Consider the following 20,295-nt stretch of genomic DNA (forward strand, 5'->3'; position numbering starts at 1 on the left):
TAATAGGAATCAAAAAATAACCTTTAACCATGCCAAAGGAGTTGAAAAGAAAAGTATTGAGTGAGGAAAAGAATGGCTCAAGCCTGGCTTTACTAGCAAAGGGATGCAGTGAGCGTCATGTTACCTCCATCCTTAAAATTTCTAAGAGGGCAGTCCATTGCATCAAGGTCAAGCAGCAGACATTGGGGACAACAAAGCTACAGACCGGCAGAGGGCAAAAACGACTCTCCACTGACCAGGATGACCGTCATCTTATTTGAATGTCACTCAGCAACCGCAGGATGTCATCAAATGACCTACAAAAGGAATGGCAAATGGCAGCTGGGGCGAACTGCATGGCAAGAACAGTTCATAACAGGCTCATAGAGGCAGGGCTCAAGTCATGTAAAGCTAGAAAAAAGCTTTTCATCAATGAGAAGCAAAGGTGAGCCAGGCAGAAATTTACCAAAGACCATAAGGATTGGACCATAGAGGACTAGAGTAAGGTAATTTTCTCTGATGAGCCTAATTTTCAGCTCTGTCCAACACCTAGTTGTCTATTGGTTACACGGAGACCTGGAGAGGAGTACAAGCTACAGTGACTTGCACCCACTGTGAAATTTGGTGGAGGATCGGTGATGATCTGGGGATGCTTCAGCAAGGCTGGAATTGGGCAGGTAAATCTTTGCGAAGGACGTATGAATCAAGCCGCATACAAGGTTAACCTGGAAAAACTGTTGATTCCTTCTGCTCAGGCAAAGTTCCCCAACTCTGATGACTGGTTTTTCCAGCATGTCAATGCACCATGTGTAGGGTCGGTGGGCCGAGCTGGGGGGGTGATCCCTCGATATACCGCGCAGTGACGTACAGACACACGATGAGGCAAGTTTCGGGTGCAACAGGTCCAAGTTTATTGTCCACCGTCCAACTGACGGCCCTCACAGCACACCGCAATACCTTTCTCACGGCCCTCTGTGTCCAGGGCCGCTTCACACACCGTACTTTACACCAGGGACGTATTTATACGTACCGCCCCTTTTTCACTCTGTGACGATCCTGTCAGCTCAGTCACTGTGGCCGCCTTAGGCCCGTACACCATCAGTACTTTACTGGTCAGTTTCGTCGTTCCAAATACGGTGTCCTACACCCAAAACCTCGTCTATACTGCGGTTCTTCCTGTCAGGACCACCCCCCTGACTTTCTCTCTCCTCAGTCCCCCTGGTTCGGTTTTCCTCACAGTGCACAAACTGTCGTAGTCCTCCTGTCACTGGAGCTCCCTCTGGGGACTGGAACTTTCTGGAACCCTCCTTCAAATTTATATCTTTCCTGGTTCCCTGTAATAATAATAATAATAATCTTTATTTTTATATAGCGCAGTTTGCACACATTTTCATCACTGTCCCTGATGGGGCTCACAATCTAAATTCCCTATCAGTATGTCTTTAGAATGTGGGAGGAAACCGGAGTACCCGGAGGAAACCCACGCAAACACGGGAAGAACATACAGACTCCTTGCAGATGTTGATGCAAGGCTGCAGCGCTAACCACTGAGCCACTGTGCCGCCCCTGTAACTCCTCCCCCCATGACCAACGGTTTCCTAAGCCCTAAGCTGATGTCAAGTCCTTTGCTCACACTCCTCCCTGCCCTCTAATGGTCAACCCAAGGTACTGCACGTCCACTACACTTTCTCAGCTGTTTCCCCACTGTAGTAACTGACACCTGTCTAAACTGTGCAAACCTTCCCTTCTCTATTCTGACACGTCCGTCCGTCAGTCAGGTCACCTTCCCTACACATGCCACACAGCTAGGTCAATCAATGTGTAGATGAAGGACCACCACATCAAATCCCTGTCATGGCCAGCACAATCTCCAGACCTGAACACCAGGAAGATGGATAGTCACAAGACATCAAACAAAGAAGAACTGCTTAAATTTTTGAACCAGGAGTCGCATAAGGTTACCCAGAAGCAGTGTGAAAGAAAGCATGCCAAGACGCATGAAAGATGTGATTAACCCCTTCACGACCAATGACGCCACGTAGGCGTCATGAAACCTGGTACAAAACTGACCAGTGACGCCTATGTGGCGTCATGACTTTAAAGCCCCCCTGCGGGTCGGGTGACCTAGGTCACTGAAAGGTCACCCGACCCGCAGATACAGGGGGCTTTGTTCTTCCCCACAGGGGGCGTGGCTTCGCCCCCACGTGACTACGATCGCTCTGATTGGCTGTTAAAAGTGAAACAGCCAATCAGAGCGATAGTAATATTTCATCAATGAAAATTGATGAAATATTACAATCCAGCCATGTCCGACGCTGCTGTAGCATCAGACATGGCTGGTAATAGCGATCTGACCCCCCCTCCACCCGTTAACGTGGGCGATCTGCCCCCCGCCACTGAATGACATCGGCGATGTGCCGCCGCTGTCATCATCTCCCCCCCGCCTTCCCTCCGCTACCCCCGGCCTCCGATCGCCCCTCCTCCCACCCCCCGGTCCTCACTGAGTGCCGTTATGGCTCCCGGTGTCCCGCGGTCCCGGACCATGGGCGCCACCATATTGGAAAATGGGCGCATGCGCAGTGCGCCCGCCGGCTGCAATTCCCATTTGTCAGGAACACCGCACTGCACTTGCTCACTGAGCCAGGGCGCGTGTCCTGAGTACAAAGACTGTGCACAAAGATACCTGCGGAGCGAGCAGCAGTGGTGACAATGCATGCTTCGGGACCTGAATCACGTGACTGCTCGGGGCGTGGCCTAAGCTCCACAGAGCTAGGAGCTGCAGGGAAACTCCTAGAAGGGAAACTACAGGACAATGTTACCAAGGAGCATAGACAGAGACAGACACCAGATCAAGCCGGGTCAAAGCACGAGATAGCAGTACAATAGGGGTAAACTGTAACGGAGTAACGATAGCCAAGCCAGGAGGTCAGAACCAGAAAAGACAATGGTACCAAAAACGAGAGACGGAGTACAGAGTGAAGGAACAAGCCGGGTCATACACGGGAAGCAAACAAACAATGCAGAGTACACACGCACCAGGGGTCAGACACACCAGAATAGCAGTATAACTGACAGAGAATGCCAGTATGGAGTGAGCATAAATACCCCTCCCAGATCCAAAGAGAGGCCGGCAATGTTAACCCTGTCAGAACAGGACATTAACCATGTCCTAACCATGACAGTACCCCCCTCCGGTGGCCCCCAGGTTTCTCAGGGTACCTGGCATGAAAAGCCCGCACCAGTCGATCAGCGTGCACCGAACTGGCCGGAACCCACGATCGATCCTCAACGGAATATCCCTTCCAATGGATAAGGTACTGAAGTCTCCGGCGCACCCACCGCGAATCAATGATGCGCCCTACCTCGTACTCCAGTTGACCCTCTACCAACACTGGTGGAGCCACGGATGAGGGATCTTCTCTAACTGTCCCCACAGGTTTTAATAGGGACCTGTGGAAGACGTTAGAGATTTTGAAGGAGGTGGGCAACTGTAATCTGTATGCCACCGGGTTGATCACCTCTACAATCTTGTATGGGCCAATAAATTTGGGGCCCAACTTCATAGAGGGTATTTTAAGTTTGATGTTACGAGTGGACAACCAGACTTTTTCCCCCACTGTCAACGCAGGAACCACCCCCCTCCTCCTGTCTGCAAAATGTTTGAACTTCTTCTGGGCTTTGGAGATGTTCCCCTGTACCTCCTTCCAGAGGGTTTTTAATTGTTGTACCATCCCCTCGGCACCTGGGCAATCCGAATCCATACGGGAAAATTCCCCAAACTGCAGAACAAACCCATAATTGACCAGAAAGGGAGGCTTTCCGGTAGACTGATTAACCCGACAGTTGAATGCGAATTCTGCCATGGGCAATACCTCACACCAGTCTTCCTGTCTGGAGGAGGCCAGGCATCTCAGAATCTGCTCCAATGACTGGTTGGTGCGTTCCGTTTGTCCATTAGATTCCGGGTGATAGGCAGAGGAGAATGACAACGTGACCCCCAACTTCATACAAAACGCTCTCCAAAACCTGGCCACAAATTGCACACCCCTGTCCGACACCACGTTCACAGGCACTCCATGCAGTCGAACAATGTGCTGTATAAACAAACGAGCCAAGGTTTCAGCAGATGGTAACGCAGGTAATGGCACAAAGTGGGCTTGCTTAGAAAATCTATCAACCACTACCCATACCACTGAGTTGCCCTTGGAAGGTGGAAGGTTAGTGATAAAGTCCATGGACAGGTGTGTCCATGGTTTATCCGGAATTGGCAAAGGCACCAATTCCCCGGCAGGCCGGACCTGAGAGCTTTTAGAGCGCGCGCACACCCCTCAAGTATTCACAAACCTTTTTATATCAGTACCCATAGAGGGCCACCAAAAACCCCTAGCTACTGCCCCCCGGATAGCTGCAATACCAGGGTGTGCACTTAACATAGAGTCATGAAATTCTTGAAGGAGTGTGGGACGGAATTGTTCGGGTACAAACAATTTACCTGGGGGTTTATTCCTGGGAGCTTGTGCTTGTGCTTCCAGAATCTCTCTCTGTAACTCAGAGGAGATTTCGGCTACAACCACTCCCGGTTGAAGAATGGAGGAAGGAGGTTCTGGAGGGGACACAGAATCAAAACTTCGGGATAAGGCATCTGCCTTTACATTTTTAGACCCTGGTCGGAACGTGATGGTAAATTGAAATCGAGAAAAAAAAAGTGCCCCCCGAGCTTGTCTGGGGGTCAATCTCTTAGCAGACTCGATATAGGCCAGGTTTTTATGATCAGTGACGACCGTAATGGGATGAGCGGCCCCCTCCAAAAAATGCCTCCATTCTTCAAAGGCCAATTTAACTGCTAACAGTTCCCTGTTACCGACATCATAGTTTCTCTCGGCCGACGAGAACTTCTTAGAGAAAAAGGCACAGGGTTTGAGGTTAGTCAGGGTAGAGGGGCCCTGTGACAATACTGCCCCCACCCCCACCTCCGAATCGTCAACCTCGACGATAAAAGGTCTTGACAAATCGGGTTGTACCAACACAGGGGCTGTAGTAAAACACTTCTTTAATGCCAGGAAGGAATTTTTTGCGGCCACAGACCAACTTTTTACATCTGCCCCTTTAAGAGTGAGGTCCGTCAAGGGTTTTACCACCTGCGAGAACCCTTTAATGAACTTCCTATAATAATTAGCGAAGCCCAGAAATCGCTGCAACCCCTTCAGGTCATGAGGCTGCACCTAATCTGTAATGGCCTGAACCTTCCCTGGATCCATGCGGAATCCCTCCCCGGATACAATTACACCCAGAAAAGACAGTTCTTGCATAAAAAATGAGCACTTCTCCAGCTTAGCATACAAATGGTTCTCCCGGAGTCTCATAAGCACCGTACGCAGATGATGCAAGTGTGACTGACTGTCCTCAGAGTAAATCAAGATGTCATCCAGGTAAATGACTACATAACGTCCAATCAAGTCAGAAAAAACAACATTAATAAAGTTCTGAAAAACCGCAGGAGCATTAGTGAGGCCGAAGGGCATAACCAGGTTTTCAAACAGCTCCTCAGTTGTCAGGAACGCTGTTTTCCATTCGTCCCCCTCCCGGATCCTTATAAGGTTATAAGCCCCTCGTAGATCGAGCTTAGAAAACCATTTGGCCCCTGTGAGTTGATTGCATAGATCAGGAATCAACGGGAGAGGGTACGTGTTCATAACAGTAATTTTGTTCAGTTCTCGAAAGTCGAGGCACGGTCGCAACCCACCATCTTTTTTCTTTACAAAGAAAAACCCCGCTGCCACGGGTGAGACCGAGGGCCAAATATGCCCCTTGCGAAGGCTTTCTTTAATGTACTCTTTCATAGCTTGGCGCTCAGGCCCGGACAAATTAAACAAACGAGCCTTGGGTAATTTGGCTCCAGGTACTAAATCGATAGCACAATCATATGGTCTATGTGGTGGGAGCGCCTCGGCCTCGCTTTCGGAAAACACATCTTTAAGGTCTCTCAGGTACTCCGGAATACCCTCCAGACCGACAGATGACACAGATACAGATTTTATCGGATTGACAAAAGGAACCGGGTTACAACACAGACCATTATCATTACATCCCCAATGGGTGATCTCCCCCTTCACCCAATCAATAAGAGGATTGTGGCGTTGCAACCAGGGCATTCCCAATACCAGTCCTGCAGGCAGATTATTCATAACGAAACAACTTAAATTTTCCACATGAGTGGAACCCACTTTCATAGAAAAAACTTCAGACATAAAACAAATTCCATCCCGGGTAAGAGGGGATGAATCCACAGCCACAATTTTAACAGGGTCTTTTAACCTGACTGTCCCTATCTTATTAAGAGTCACAACTTGGGCATCAATCAGATTAATGGAGGAACCACAGTCAACAAAGGCGGTGGTCATAACAGGACTGCCAGCAATTTCCAATTCAACCTGGAGGACCATTTTTATACGTGAGAAAAAATGTACCTGGGAGTCTGGACAACTTCCTCGATTGTTGCCCAGACTCAGTCGTTTCTCTGAAGGTTTCTCTGAAGAAGGGCAGGAGGGACAATTCCTTTTCCAATGTCCAGAGGCTCCACAGTAAAAACATAGTAGGTTGTCTCTGCGGTGCCTTCTCTCTTTCTCCTTAACCGAGACTGACCCAACGTTCATGGGCTCAGATACGGGTGAAGTGTCACACAATTTGGGGTACAAGGGAGACTCTTGTTGCATCATTCCTCTAGCACGGAGTCTCCGGTCCATACGGACCGCCTGCATCATGGCGTCCTCCAGGGTATCAGGAGGCGGATGTAATGCCAGAGCGTCCTGCAGATGGTCAGAAAGGCCCCTGCGAAACAACCCCCTCAGGGCGGCGTCATTCCAGGATACTTCGGCGGTCCAACGTCTAAACTCTGAGCAGAACCATTCAGCAGAGTGCCTTCCCTGCGTCACACTCATCACCATATCCTCTGCCAGACGCACTCTATCAGGCTCGTCATAAATGTGCCCCAGAGCCTCAAAGAACAAGTTCACTGACATACGTTCAGGAGCAGAGGAAGACAGAGAGAAAGCCCATGCTTGCGGAGCCCCCCGAAGTAGGGAAATAATGACCCCCACCCTCTGGAACTCATCCCCGGAGGAGCGGAGCCTTAGAGAAAAAAAAGCTTGCATCCTTCTCTGAAAGACCTGAAATCCTTTTTATCCCCTGAGAAGGGATCGGGCAATTTGACTGGAGATTCGGGGGATGCTAATGACACATCCCTACCCCCAGAACTAGAAGCCCCTGCATCGACAGCCCCCTGCACAGTAACCACCAACTGTTGCTGGGTATGGGCCATCGTGCGCTGTTCCACATTGAGTTTATGGAACATTTGGGTCAGGTGCTTGACCTGATCAGCCAAGGCTTGTATGGGATCCATGAGGATAACACACACTTTTTTTTTTTTTTTGTTCCTTCAGAGGAAAAAAAAACTGAAACGGTTAGTTATAATGTCAGGAACACCGTACTGCACTTGCTCACTGAGCCAGGGCGTGTGTCCTGAGTACAAAGACTGTGCACAAAGATACCTGCGGAGCGAGCAGCAGTGGTGACAATGCATGCTCCAGGACCTGAATCACGTGACTGCTAGGGGTGTGGCCTAAGCTCCACAGAGCTAGGAGCTGCAGGGAAACTCCTAGATGGGAAACTACAGGACAATGTTACCAAGGAGCATAGACAGAGACAGACACCAGATCAAGCCGGGTCAAAGCACGAGATAGCAGGACAGTACCAAAGGGCTTAGACAGAAAGAATAGTCAGGACGTAGCAATAGATCAGAAAACCAGAACAGGTATTAGACGGTACAATAGGGGTAAACTGTAACGGAGTAACGATAGCCAAGCCAGGAGGTCAGAACCAGAAAAGACAATGGTACCAAAAATGAGAGACGGAGTACAGAGTGAAGGAACAAGCCGGGTCATACACGGGAAGCAAACAAACAATGCAGAGTACACACGCACCAGGGGTCAGACACACCAGAATAGCAGTATAACTGACTGAGAATGCCAGTATGGAGTGAGCATAAATACCCCTCCCAGATCCAAAGAGAGGCCGGCAATGTTAACCCTGTCAGAACAGGACATTAACCATGTCCTAACCATGACACCATTCATTCATTTTGATCACTGTAATAAACTCTCACAGTGATCAAAATAGAATGAAAAGTAAATAAACCCCCCGTTTATCACCCCCATAGGCAGGATCAACTAATAAAATAAAGAAATTATTTTTATTTTTCCATTAGGGTTAGGGTTGGAAAGAGGGTTAGGGTTGGAAAGAGGGTTAGGGTTAGGGTTGAAAAGAGGGTTAGGGTTGAAAAGAGGGTTAGGGTTAGGGTTGAAAAGAGGGTTAGGGTTGGAAAGAGGGTTAGGGTTGGAAAGAGGGTTAGGGTTAGGGTTGGAAAGAGGGTTAGGGTTGGAAAGAAGGTTAGGGTTGGAATTAGGGTTAAGGTTGGAATTAGGGTTAGGCTTGTGGTTAGGGTTATGGTTAGGTTTGGGATTAGGGTTAGGGGTATGTTGGGGTTGGGATTAGGGTTAGGGATGTGTTGGGGTTAGGGCTGGAGTTAGAATTGAGGGGTTTCCACTGTTTAGGCACATCAGGAGGTCTCCAAACGCGACATGGTGCAACCATTGATTCCAGCCAATTTTGCGTTCAAAAAGTTAAACGGTGCTTCCTCCCTTCCAAGCCCCGACGTGTGCCCAATCAGTGGTTTACCCCAACATATGGGGTAACAGCATACTCAGGAAAAATTGCACAACAACTTTGGGGGTCTAATTTCTCCTGCTACCCTTGGGAAAATAAAAAATTGGGGGCTAAAAAAATATTTTTGTGGAAATTTTTTTTTTCACGTCTCTGCGTTATAAACTTCTGTGAAGCACTTGGTGGTCCAAAGTGCTCATCAGGCATCTAGATAAGTTCCTTGGGAGGTCTAGTTTCCAAAATGGGGTCACTTGTGGGGGGGTTCTATTGTTTAGGCACATCAGGGGCTCTGCAAATGTAACGATGACCGCAGACCATTCCATCAAAGTCTGCATTTCAAAACGTCACTACTTCCATTCCGAGCCGTTGCGTGTGCCCAAACAATAGTTCCCCCCCATATATGGGGCACAAGCGTACTCAGGACAAACTGTACAACAACTTTTGGGGTCCAATATATCCTGCTATCCTTGTGAAAAAAAAATTGCTGGCTAAAAATCATTTTTTTTTAGAAAAAAAAATATTTTTTATTTTCACAGCTCTGCGTTATAAACTTCTGTGAAGCACTTGGGGGTTCAAGGTGCTCACCACACATCTAGATAAGTTCCTTGGGGGTCTAGTTTCCAAAATGGGGTCACTTGTGGGGGGTTCCACAGTTTAGGTACATCAGGGGCTCTGCAAATGTAACATGATGCACGCAGACCATTCCATCAAAGTCAGCATTTCATAATGTCACTACTTCCCTCCCGAGCCCCGACGTGTACCCAAACAGTGGTCCCCATCTACATATGGGGTACCAGCGTACTCAGAACAAGCTGGACAACAACTTTTGGGGTCCACTTTATCCTGCTACCCCTGTGAAAAAAAAATTGCTGGCTAAAAATCTTTTTTTTTGAGGAAAAAAAAATATTTTTTATTTTCACGGCTCTGTGTTATAAACTTCTGTGAAGCACTTGGGGGTTCAAGGTGCTCATCACACATCTAGATAAGTTCCTTGGGGGGTCTAGTCTCCAAAATGGGGTCACTTGTGGGGGGTTCCACAGTTTAGGTACATCAGGGGCTCTGCAAATTTAACATGATGCCCGCAGACCATTCCATCAAAGTCAGCATTTCAAAATGTCACTACTTCCCTTCCGAGCCCCGACGTGTGCCCATACAGTGGTTCCCCCCCACATGTGGGGTACCAGCGTACTCAGGACAAACTGGACAACAAATTTTGGGGTCTAATTTATCCTGGTACCCTAGTGAAAATAAAAAATTGCGCACTAAAAAATAATTTTTTGAGGGAATTTTATTTTCACGGCTCTGCGTTATAAACTTTTGTGAAGCACTTGGGGGTTCAAGGTGCTCACCACACATCTAGATAAGTTCCTTATGGGGTCTAGTTTCCAAAATGGGGTCATTTGTGGGGAGCTCCAATGTTTAGGCACACAGGGGCTCTCCAAACACGACATGGTGTCCGCTATTGATTGGAAGTAATTTGCATTTCAAAAAGTCAAATGGCACTCCTTCCCTTCTGAGCCCTGCCGTGTGCCCAAACAGTGGTTCCCCCCACATATGGGGTACCAACGTACGCAGGACAAACTGGACAACAAGATTTGAGGTCCAATTTCTCCTGTTAGCCTTGTGAAAATTAAAAATAGTGTGCTAAAAATCATTTTTAAGGAAAAAAAAATATTTTTTATTTTCACTGCTCTGTGTTATAAACTTTTGTGAAGCACTTGGGGATTCAAAGTGCTCACCACACATCTAGATAAGTTCCTTAGGGGGTCTAGTTTCCAAAATGGGGTCACTTGTGGGGGAGCTCCAATGTTTAGGTGCACAGGGGCTCTCCAAACGTGACATGGTGTCCGATAACGATTGGAGCTAATTTTCCATTCAAAAAGTCAAATGGTGCTCCTTCCCTTCCGGGCCCTGCCGTGCACCCAAACAGTGGTTTATGACCACATATGAGGTATCGGTGTACTCATGAGAAATTGCTCAACAAATTTTATGATCCCTTTTATCCTGTTGCCCATGTGAAAATGAAAAAACTGAGGCTAAAAGAAAATTTTTGTGAAAAAAAAGTATTTTTTTTAATTACAGATCAATTTGTGAAGTACCTGGGGGTTCAAAGCGATCACTATGCATCTAGATAAGTTCCTTGGGGGGTCTAGTTTCCAAAATGGGGTCAATTGTGGAGGAGCTCCAATGTTTATGCACACAGGGGCTCTCCAAACACGACATGGCAACCGCTAAATATTCCAGCATATTTTCCATTCGAAATGTCAAATGGCGCTCCTTCCTTTCTGATCCCTGCCATGCGCCCAAACAGTGGTTTATGACCACATATGAGGTATCGTTGTACTCAGGAAAAATTGCCCAACAAATTTTAGGATCCATTTTATCCTGTTTCCCATGTGAAGATGAAAAAATTGATGCTAAAAGAAAATTTTTGTTGGAAAAATTAAAATGTCAATTTTTTCTTTCCACATTGCTTTAGTTCCTGTGAAACACCTGAAGGGTTAATAATCTTCTTGAATGTAGTTTTTAGTAGCTTGAGGGGTGCAGTTTTTAGAATGGTGTCACTTTTGGGTATTTTCTGCCATATAGACCCCTCAAAGTGACTTCAAATGTGAGGTGGTCCCTAAAAAAAATGGTTTTGTAAATTTTATTGTAAAAATGAGAAATCGCTGGTCAAGTTTTAACCCTTATAACTTCCTAACAAAAAAATATTTTGTTTCCAAAATTGTGCTGATGTAAAGTAGACATGTGGGAAATGTTATTTAGTAACTATTTTGTGTCACATAACTCTCTGGTTTAACAGAATAAAAATTCAAAATTTGAAAATTGCGAAATTTTCAAAATTTTCACCAAATTTCTGATTTTTTGACAAATAAATGCAAAAATTATCAACCTAAATTTACCACTAACATGAAGCCCAATATGTCACGAAAAAACAATCTCAGAATCGCTAGGATCCGTTGAAGCGTTCCTGAGTTATTACCTCATAAAGGGACACTGGCCAGAATTGCAAAAAATGGCCTGGTCATTAAGGTCAAAATAGGCTTGGTCTTGAACGGGTTAAAAGTCATGGTTATTCCACAAAATATTGATTTCTGAACTCTTCCTGAGTTAAAACATTAGTGTTTTTTCCAAATGATTATGAACTTGCTTTCTTAGCATTATTTGAGGTCTGCAAGCACTGCACTTTTTCATTATTTTGACCATTTCTCATTTTCTGAAAATACAAAATTTAGTGCTTGGAAATTCGAAGACATGTTGTCAGTAGTTTATAGAATAAAAGAGAAATTTTACATTTTACCCAAAAATATACCTATAAAGAGAAAAATCAGACAAACTGAAAATTTTGCAGTTGTCTCTTTTTACTAGAGCTGTATACTTGGATCACTATGTACAAACAAAGGTCAGGTAGGACAAGTTAAATCCCAGATCAGCAGGGTTTGAGTTTCACTAAGAAACAGGAAGTAGATTCGGGGAAGCTGACAGCCAGTGTGTGAACTGTAGCTAAGGCCGGTTTCACACTAGCGCATTTTCAACGCGCGCACGGCCGGGGGTAGCTCCGCCCCCGATCCGGCTCTCTGCCCGGCGTGCCCGCCCCTTCCTTGTAGCGCCGCCTCCTAGCGGACAGCGGCGCCTGCGATCGGCGCACCCTATCTTTAGCATAGGGTGCGCCGATCGTGCGCAGGCCGTGCGCTAGTTGCGCTTTGACCTGCGCTGCGCACTTTTGACGGTGCGCCGTGCGCGCCAAAATCCGAAAAGTTTGATTTTGGCGCGCACGGCGCACCGTCAAAAGTGCGCAGCGCAGGTCAAAGCGCAACTAGCGCACGGCCTGCGCACGATCGGCGCACCCTATGCTAAAGATAGGGTGCGCCGATCGCAGGCGCCGCTGTCCGCTAGGAGGCGGCGCTACAAGGAAGGGGCGGGCACGCCGGGCAGAGAGCCGGCTCGGGGGCGGAGCTACCCCCGGCCGTGCGCGCGTTGAAAATGCGCTAGTGTGAAACCGGCCTAAGAGAGATGTGCCGGGATCTCTCTCTGAAAGGAGTTATTGGATCCAGCTGGATGAACAAGTAGGTGGACTGTGCTGCTGGAATAAAATAAAGCCCCCGTTACACATAGCGATATCGCTAGCAATATCGCTGTAATGTCACCGATTTTGTGACGTAGCAGCGATATTGCTAGCGATATCGCTATGTCTGATACTTATCTCCGACCGGCTCCCCCGCTGCTCATCGCTGGTCGCACGAGAACGTCCTGGACCATTTCTCGTCGTCAGCTTGCTGCTGGGCTTCCTGTGGCGCCGACGAGCGCCGCGTGGAGGCGGGCGGGAGGACGTCAGGATCGCCGCGTCTGACAGGTAAGTAGCGACCCCCGACCCCTGCTATGTCGCTGGTGAGATCTGCCTGTGTGGCAGCTCACTAGCTACCACTTAGCGATGCACCAGCGATCCTTATCGTTGTTGGGATCGCTGGTGTATCGCTAAGTGTAACAGTACCCTTGCTCTTCAGAAATCATGATGAGAAAAAGGTTTTTTATTTACAGTGCATTTCAATGCTGTACTAGCATCTTTATCAAGTGAAGAAAACAAATGTCTGAATGGAGTGATTGAGGAGTCTGTCAGTCTGCTGGATGTAGCAGAGGCAAATGGGTTAACCGGTGAATGGACAGACAGTTTGAACCAGACTGGATGTGTTTCAATCTGAAAAGTGTTGGAAAGCCAGAATCCCTCTCTCAGAAGAGTCTGCACAGGCCGAGTGCAGAGAACCGTAAGTATCAGTGGTTGCTAACAACTAGATTCGGTGCCTTGTATATACATTCCTTATAGGAAAATTCATTGGTGCTACATATAATCTGACAGAAATTACACTCTCACTGTCATTTTCTTCTATGTATTAATTCATTCCAATTGGGTCGACAGAACCCTTGGACTGATGACCTGTTCAGTATCTCTTACTACATTCCTCATGTGTATTGTTTGGTAGTAGGCTAATTGTTCACTGAGGTCCCCTCCCACCCCCTTTCCCTCTTTGCACTTGTTATTTTCATGCATGTTTGCTATTTTATTTAGACCAATTAAAGGTTAAGTTTTATTAATATCCACTTTGCTTTCTTATACATTTTTTTGCCTTTTTTTTCTCTTTTTTTGTGTTGTTCCAATACATACAAAAGAAATAAACATGTGTATAATGAAATGTGTAATTGTAATCATTTTCTCGGAGAAGCTCTTAATTTTCTGGAACAATTTCAAGAGTGCCAACACTTTCGGCCATGACGGTGTGTTGAGGTGACATTGACATTACTAAAGTTGTGTTTGCAATACAAAGCCTGAAAAGGGTTCAATCCAGTTCTAGAAGACCTCAGAATGTGTTTTGCAATTTTGCAATTCATGACAAATTGATTAGCAGTGAGTGAAATTTTTAGTAAAAGTTTGACAAGTGGGTGAATTTAGATTTCTAAACATTCTATCACCTTTAGTGCTAATATTTTATTATGTTGTCATCGCTTTGTTCTTCTGAATAAATAATTGAAATGATTGTGCTCACTACATAACAATTCCACAGATATCTTGCTGTGACAATAGAAATGAATCTAATCCCTTCTGTGAATAGTACTGACTGTTTATATGAGAAATCGTGAACTACATGTTCTTCACTTCTTTCATCACGATCTTTGAAAGTGTCACGAAAAGTTGATTGCATAGATCAGGAATCAACGGGAGAAGGTACGTGTTCTTAACAGTAATTTTGTTCAGTTCTCGAAAGTCGAGGCACGGTCGCAACCCACCATCTTTTTTCTTTACAAAGAAAAACCCCGCTGCCACGGGTGAGACTGAGGGCCGAATATGCCCCTTGCGAAGGCTTTCTTTAATGTACTCTTTCATAGCTTGGCGCTCAGGCCCGGACAAATTAAACAAACGAGCCTTGGGTAATTTGGCTCCAGGTACTAAATCGATAGCACAATCATATGGTCTATGTGGTGGGAGCGCCTCGGCCTCGCTTTCGGAAAACACATCTTTAAGGTCTCTCAGGTACTCCGGAATACCCTCCAGACCGACAGATGACACAGATACAGATTTTATCGGATTGACAAAAGGAACCGGGTTACAACATAGACCATTATCATTACATCCCCAACGGGTGATCTCCCCCTTCACCCAATCAATAAGAGGATTGTGGCGTTGCAACCAGGGCATTCCCAATACCAGTCCTGCAGGCAGATTATTCATAACGAAACAACTTAAATTTTCCACATGAGTGGAACCCACTTTCATAGAAAAAACTTCAGACATAAAACAAATTCCATCCCGGGTAAGAGGGGATGAATCCACAGCCACAATTTTAACAGGGTCTTTTAACCTGACTAGATTAATGGAGGAACCACAGTCAACAAAGGCGGTGGTCATAACAGGACTGCCAGCAATTTCCAATTCAACCTGGAGGACCATTTTTATACGTGAGAAAAAATGTACCTGGGAGTCTGGACAACTTCCTCGATTGTTGCGCAGACTCAGTCGTTTCTCTGAAGGTTTCTCTGAAGAAGGGCAGGAGGGACAATTCCTTTTCCAATGTCCAGAGGCTCCACAGTAAAAACATAGTAGGTTGTCTCTGCGGTGCCTTCTCTCTTTCTCCTTAACCGAGACTGACCCAACATTCATGGGCTCAGATACGGTTGAAGTGTCACACAATTTGGGGTACAAGGGAGACTCTTGTTGCATCATTCCTCTAGCACGGAGTCTCCGGTCCATACGGACCGCCTGCATCATGGCGTCCTCCAGGGTATCAGGAGGCGGATGTAATGCCAGAGCGTCCTGCAGATGGTCAGAAAGGCCCCTGCGAAACAACCCCCTCAGGGCGGCGTCATTCCAGGATACTTCGGCGGTCCAACGTCTAAACTCTGAGCAGAACCATTCAGCAGAGTGCCTTCCCTGCGTCACACTCATCACCATATCCTCTGCCAGACGCACTCTATCAGGCTCGTCATAAATGTGCCCCAGAGCCTCAAAGAACAAGTTCACTGACATACGTTCAGGAGCAGAGGAAGACAGAGAGAAAGCCCATGCTTGCGGAGCCCCCCGAAGTAGGGAAATAATGACCCCCACCCTCTGGAACTCATCCCCGGAGGAGCGGGGCCTTAGAGAAAAAAAAAGCTTGCATCCTTCTCTGAAAGACCTGAAATCCTTTTTATCCCCTGAGAAGGGATCGGGCAATTTGACTGGAGATTCGGGGGACGCTAATGACACATCCCTACTCCCAGAACTAGAAGCCCCTGCATCGACAGCCCCCTGCACAGTAACCACCAACTGTTGCTGGGTATGGGCCATCGTGCGCTGTTCCACATTGAGTTTATGGAACATTTGGGTCAGGTGCTTGACCTGATCAGCCAAGGCTTGTATGGGATCCATTAGGATAACACACACTTTTTTTTTTTTTTTTTTTCCTTCAGAGGAAAAAAAACCTGAAACGGTTAGTTATAATGTCAGGAACACCGTACTGCACTTGCTCACTGAGCCAGGGCGTGTGTCCTGAGTACAAAGACTGTGCACAAAGATACATGCGGAGCGAGCAGCAGTGGTGACAATGCATGCTCCAGGACCTGAATCACGTGACTGCTAGGGGCGTGGCCTAAGCTCCACAGAGCTAGGAGATGCAGGGAAACTCCTAGAAGGGAAACTACAGGACAATGTTACCAAGGAGCATAGACAGAGACAGACACCAGATCAAGCCGGGTCAAAGCACGAGATAGCAGGACAGTACCAAAGGGCTTAGACAGAAAGAATAGTCAGGACGTAGCAATAGATCAGAAAACCAGAACAGGTATTAGACGGTACAATAGGGGTAAACTGTAATGGAGTAACGATAGCCAAGCCAGGAGGTCAGAACCAGAAAAGACAATGGTACCAAAAACGAGAGACGGAGTACAGAGTGAAGGAACAAGCCGGGTCATACACGGGAAGCAAACAAACAATGCAGAGTACACACGCACCAGGGGTCAGACACACCAGAATAGCAGTATAACTGACTGAGAATGCCAGTATGGAGTGAGCATAAATACCCCTCCCAGATCCAAAGAGAGGCCGGCAATGTTAACCCTGTCAGAACAGGACATTAACCATGTCCTAACCATGACACCATTCATTCATTTTGATCACTGTGATAAACTCTCACAGTGATCAAAATAGAATGAAAAGTAAATAAACCCCCCGTTTATCACCCCCATAGGCAGGATCAACTAATAAAATAAAGAAATTATTTTTATTTTTCCATTAGGGTTAGGGTTGGAAAGAGGGTTAGGGTTGGAAAGAGGGTTAGGGTTAGGGTTGAAAAGAGGGTTAGGGTTAGGGTTGAAAAGAGGGTTAGGGTTGGAAAGAGGGTTAGGGTTGGAAAGAGGGTTAGGGTTAGGGTTGGAAAGAGGGTTAGGGTTGGAATTAGGGTTAAGGTTGGAATTAGGGTTAGGCTTGTGGTTAGGGTTATGGTTAGGGTTGGGATTAGGGGTATGTTGGGGTTGGGATTAGGGTTAGGGATGTGTTGGGGTTAGGGCTGTGGTTAGGGGTGTGTTGAGGTTAGGGCTGGAGTTAGAATTGAAGGGTTTCCACTGTTTAGGCACATCAGGAGGTCTCCAAACGCGACATGGTGCAACCATTGATTCCAGCCAATTTTGCGTTCAAAAAGTTAAACGGTGCTTCCTCCCTTCCAAGCCCCGACGTGTGCCCAAACAGTGGTTTACCCCAACATATGGGGTAACAGCATACTCAGGAAAAATTGCACAACAACTTTGGGGGTCTAATTTCTCCTGCTACCCTTGGGGAAATAAAAAATTGGGGGCTAAAAAAATATTTTTGTGGAAATTTTTTTTTTCACATCTCTGCGTTATAAACTTCTGTGAAGCACTTGGTGGTCCAAAGTGCTCACCAGGCATCTAGATAAGTTCCTTGGGAGGTCTAGTTTCCAAAATGGGGTCACTTGTGGGGGGTTTCTATTGTTTAGGCACATCAGGGGCTCTGCAAATGTAACGATGACCGCAGACCATTCCATCAAAGTCTGCATTTCAAAACGTCACTACTTCCATTCCGAGCCGTTGCGTGTGCCCAAACAATAGTTCCCCCCATATATGGGGCACAAGCGTACTCAGGACAAACTGTACAACAACTTTTGGGGTCCAATATATCCTGCTATCCTTGTGAAAAAAAAATTGCTGGCTAAAAATCATTTTTTTTTAGAAAAAAAAATATTTTTTATTTTCACAGCTCTGCGTTATAAACTTCTGTGAAGGACTTGGGGGTTCAAGGTGCTCACCACACATCTAGATAAGTTCCTTGGGGGTCTAGTTTCCAAAATGGGGTCACTTGTGGGGGGTTCCACAGTTTAGGTACATCAGGGGCTCTGCAAATGTAACATGATGCACGCAGACCATTCCATCAAAGTCAGCATTTCATAATGTCACTACTTCCCTCCCGAGCCCCGACGTGTACCCAAACAGTGGTCCCCATCTACATATGGGGTACCAGCGTACTCAGAACAAGCTGGACAACAACTTTTGGGGTCCACTTTATCCTGCTACCCCTGTGAAAAAAAAATTGCTGGCTAAAAATCTTTTTTTTGAGGAAAAAAAATTTTTTTTTATTTTCACGGCTCTGTGTTATAAACTTCTGTGAAGCACTTGGGGGTTCAAGGTGCTCATCACACATCTAGATAAGTTCCTTGGGGGGTCTAGTCTCCAAAATGGGGTCACTTGTGGGGGGTTCCACAGTTTAGGTACATCAGGGGCTCTGCAAATTTAACATGATGCCCGCAGACCATTCCATCAAAGTCAGCATTTCAAAATGTCACTACTTCCCTTCCGAGCCCCGACGTGTGCCCATACAGTGGTTCCCCCCCACATGTGGGGTACCAGCGTACTCAGGACAAACTGGACAACAAATTTTGGGGTCTAATTTATCCTGGTACCCTAGTGAAAATAAAAAATTGCGCACTAAAAAATAATTTTTTGAGGGAATTTTTTTTTATTTTATTTTCACGGCTCTGCGTTATAAACTTTTGTGAAGCACTTGGGGGTTCAAGGTGCTCACCAAACATCTAGATAAGTTCCTTATGGGGTCTAGTTTCCAAAATGGGGTCATTTGTGGGGAGCTCCAATGTTTAGGCACACAGGGGCTCTCCAAACACGACATGGTGTCCACTATTGATTGGAAGTAATTTGCATTTCAAAAAGTCAAATGGCACTCCTTCCCTTCTGATCCCTGCCGTGTGCCCAAACAGTGGTTCCCCCCACATATGGGGTACCAACGTACTCAGGACAAACTGGACAACAAGATTTGTGGTCCAATTTCTCCTGTTAGCCTTGTGAAAATTAAAAATAGTGTGCTAAAAATCATTTTTGAGGAAAAAAAATATTTTTTATTTTCACTGCTCTGTGTTATAAACTTTTGTGAAGCAATTGGGGATTCAAAGTGCTCACCACACATCTAGATAAGTTCCTTAGGGGGTCTAGTTTCCAAAATGGGGTCACTTGTGGGGGAGCTCCAATGTTTAGGTGCACAGGGGCTCTCCAAACGTGACATGGTGTCCGATAACGATTGGAGCTAATTTTCCATTCAAAAAGTCAAATGGTGCTCCTTCCCTTCCGGGCCCTGCCGTGCACCCAAACAGTGGTTTATGACCACATATGAGGTATCGGTGTACTCATGAGAAATTGCTCAACAAATTTTACGATCCCTTTTATCCTGTTGCCCATGTGAAAATGAAAAAACTGAGGCTAAAAGAAAATTTTTGTGAAAAAAAAGTATTTTTTTTAATTACAGATCAATTTGTGAAGTACCTGGGGGTTCAAAGCGATCACTATGCATCTAGATAAGTTCCTTGGGGGGTCTAGTTTCCAAAATGGGGTCAATTGTGGAGGAGCTCCAATGTTTATGCACACAGGGGCTCTCCAAACACGACATGGCAACCGCTAAATATTCCAGCATATTTTCCATTCAAAATGTCAAATGGCGCTCCTTCCTTTCTGAGCCCTGCCGTGCGCCCAAACAGTGGTTTATGACCACATATGAGGTATCGTTGTACTCAGGAAAAATTGCCCAACAAATTTTAGGATCCATTTTATCCTGTTTCCCATGTGAAGATGAAAAAATTGATGCTAAAAGAAAATTTTTGTTGGAAAAATTAAAATGTCAATTTTTTCTTTCCACATTGCTTTAGTTCCTGTGAAACACCTGAAGGGTTAATAATCTTCTTGAATGTAGTTTTTAGTAGCTTGAGGGGTGCAGTTTTTAGAATGGTGTCACTTTTGGGTATTTTCTGCCATATAGACCCCTCAAAGTGACTTCAAATGTGAGGTGGTCCCTAAAAAAAATGGTTTTGTAAATTTTATTGTAAAAATGAGAAATCGCTGGTCAAGTTTTAACCCTTATAACTTCCTAACAAAAAAATATTTTGTTTCCAAAATTGTGCTGATGTAAAGTAGACATGTGGGAAATGTTATTTAGTAACTATTTTGTGTCACATAACTCTCTGGTTTAACAGAATAAAAATTCAAAATTTGAAAATTGCGAAATTTTCAAAATTTTCACCAAATTTCTGATTTTTTGACAAATAAATGCAAAAA

This window comes from Dendrobates tinctorius, unplaced genomic scaffold (assembly GCF_039654945.1).
Source record: "Dendrobates tinctorius isolate UK_male_01 unplaced genomic scaffold, ASM3965494v1 ptg000003l, whole genome shotgun sequence".
NCBI lineage: Eukaryota > Metazoa > Chordata > Amphibia > Anura > Dendrobatidae > Dendrobates > Dendrobates tinctorius.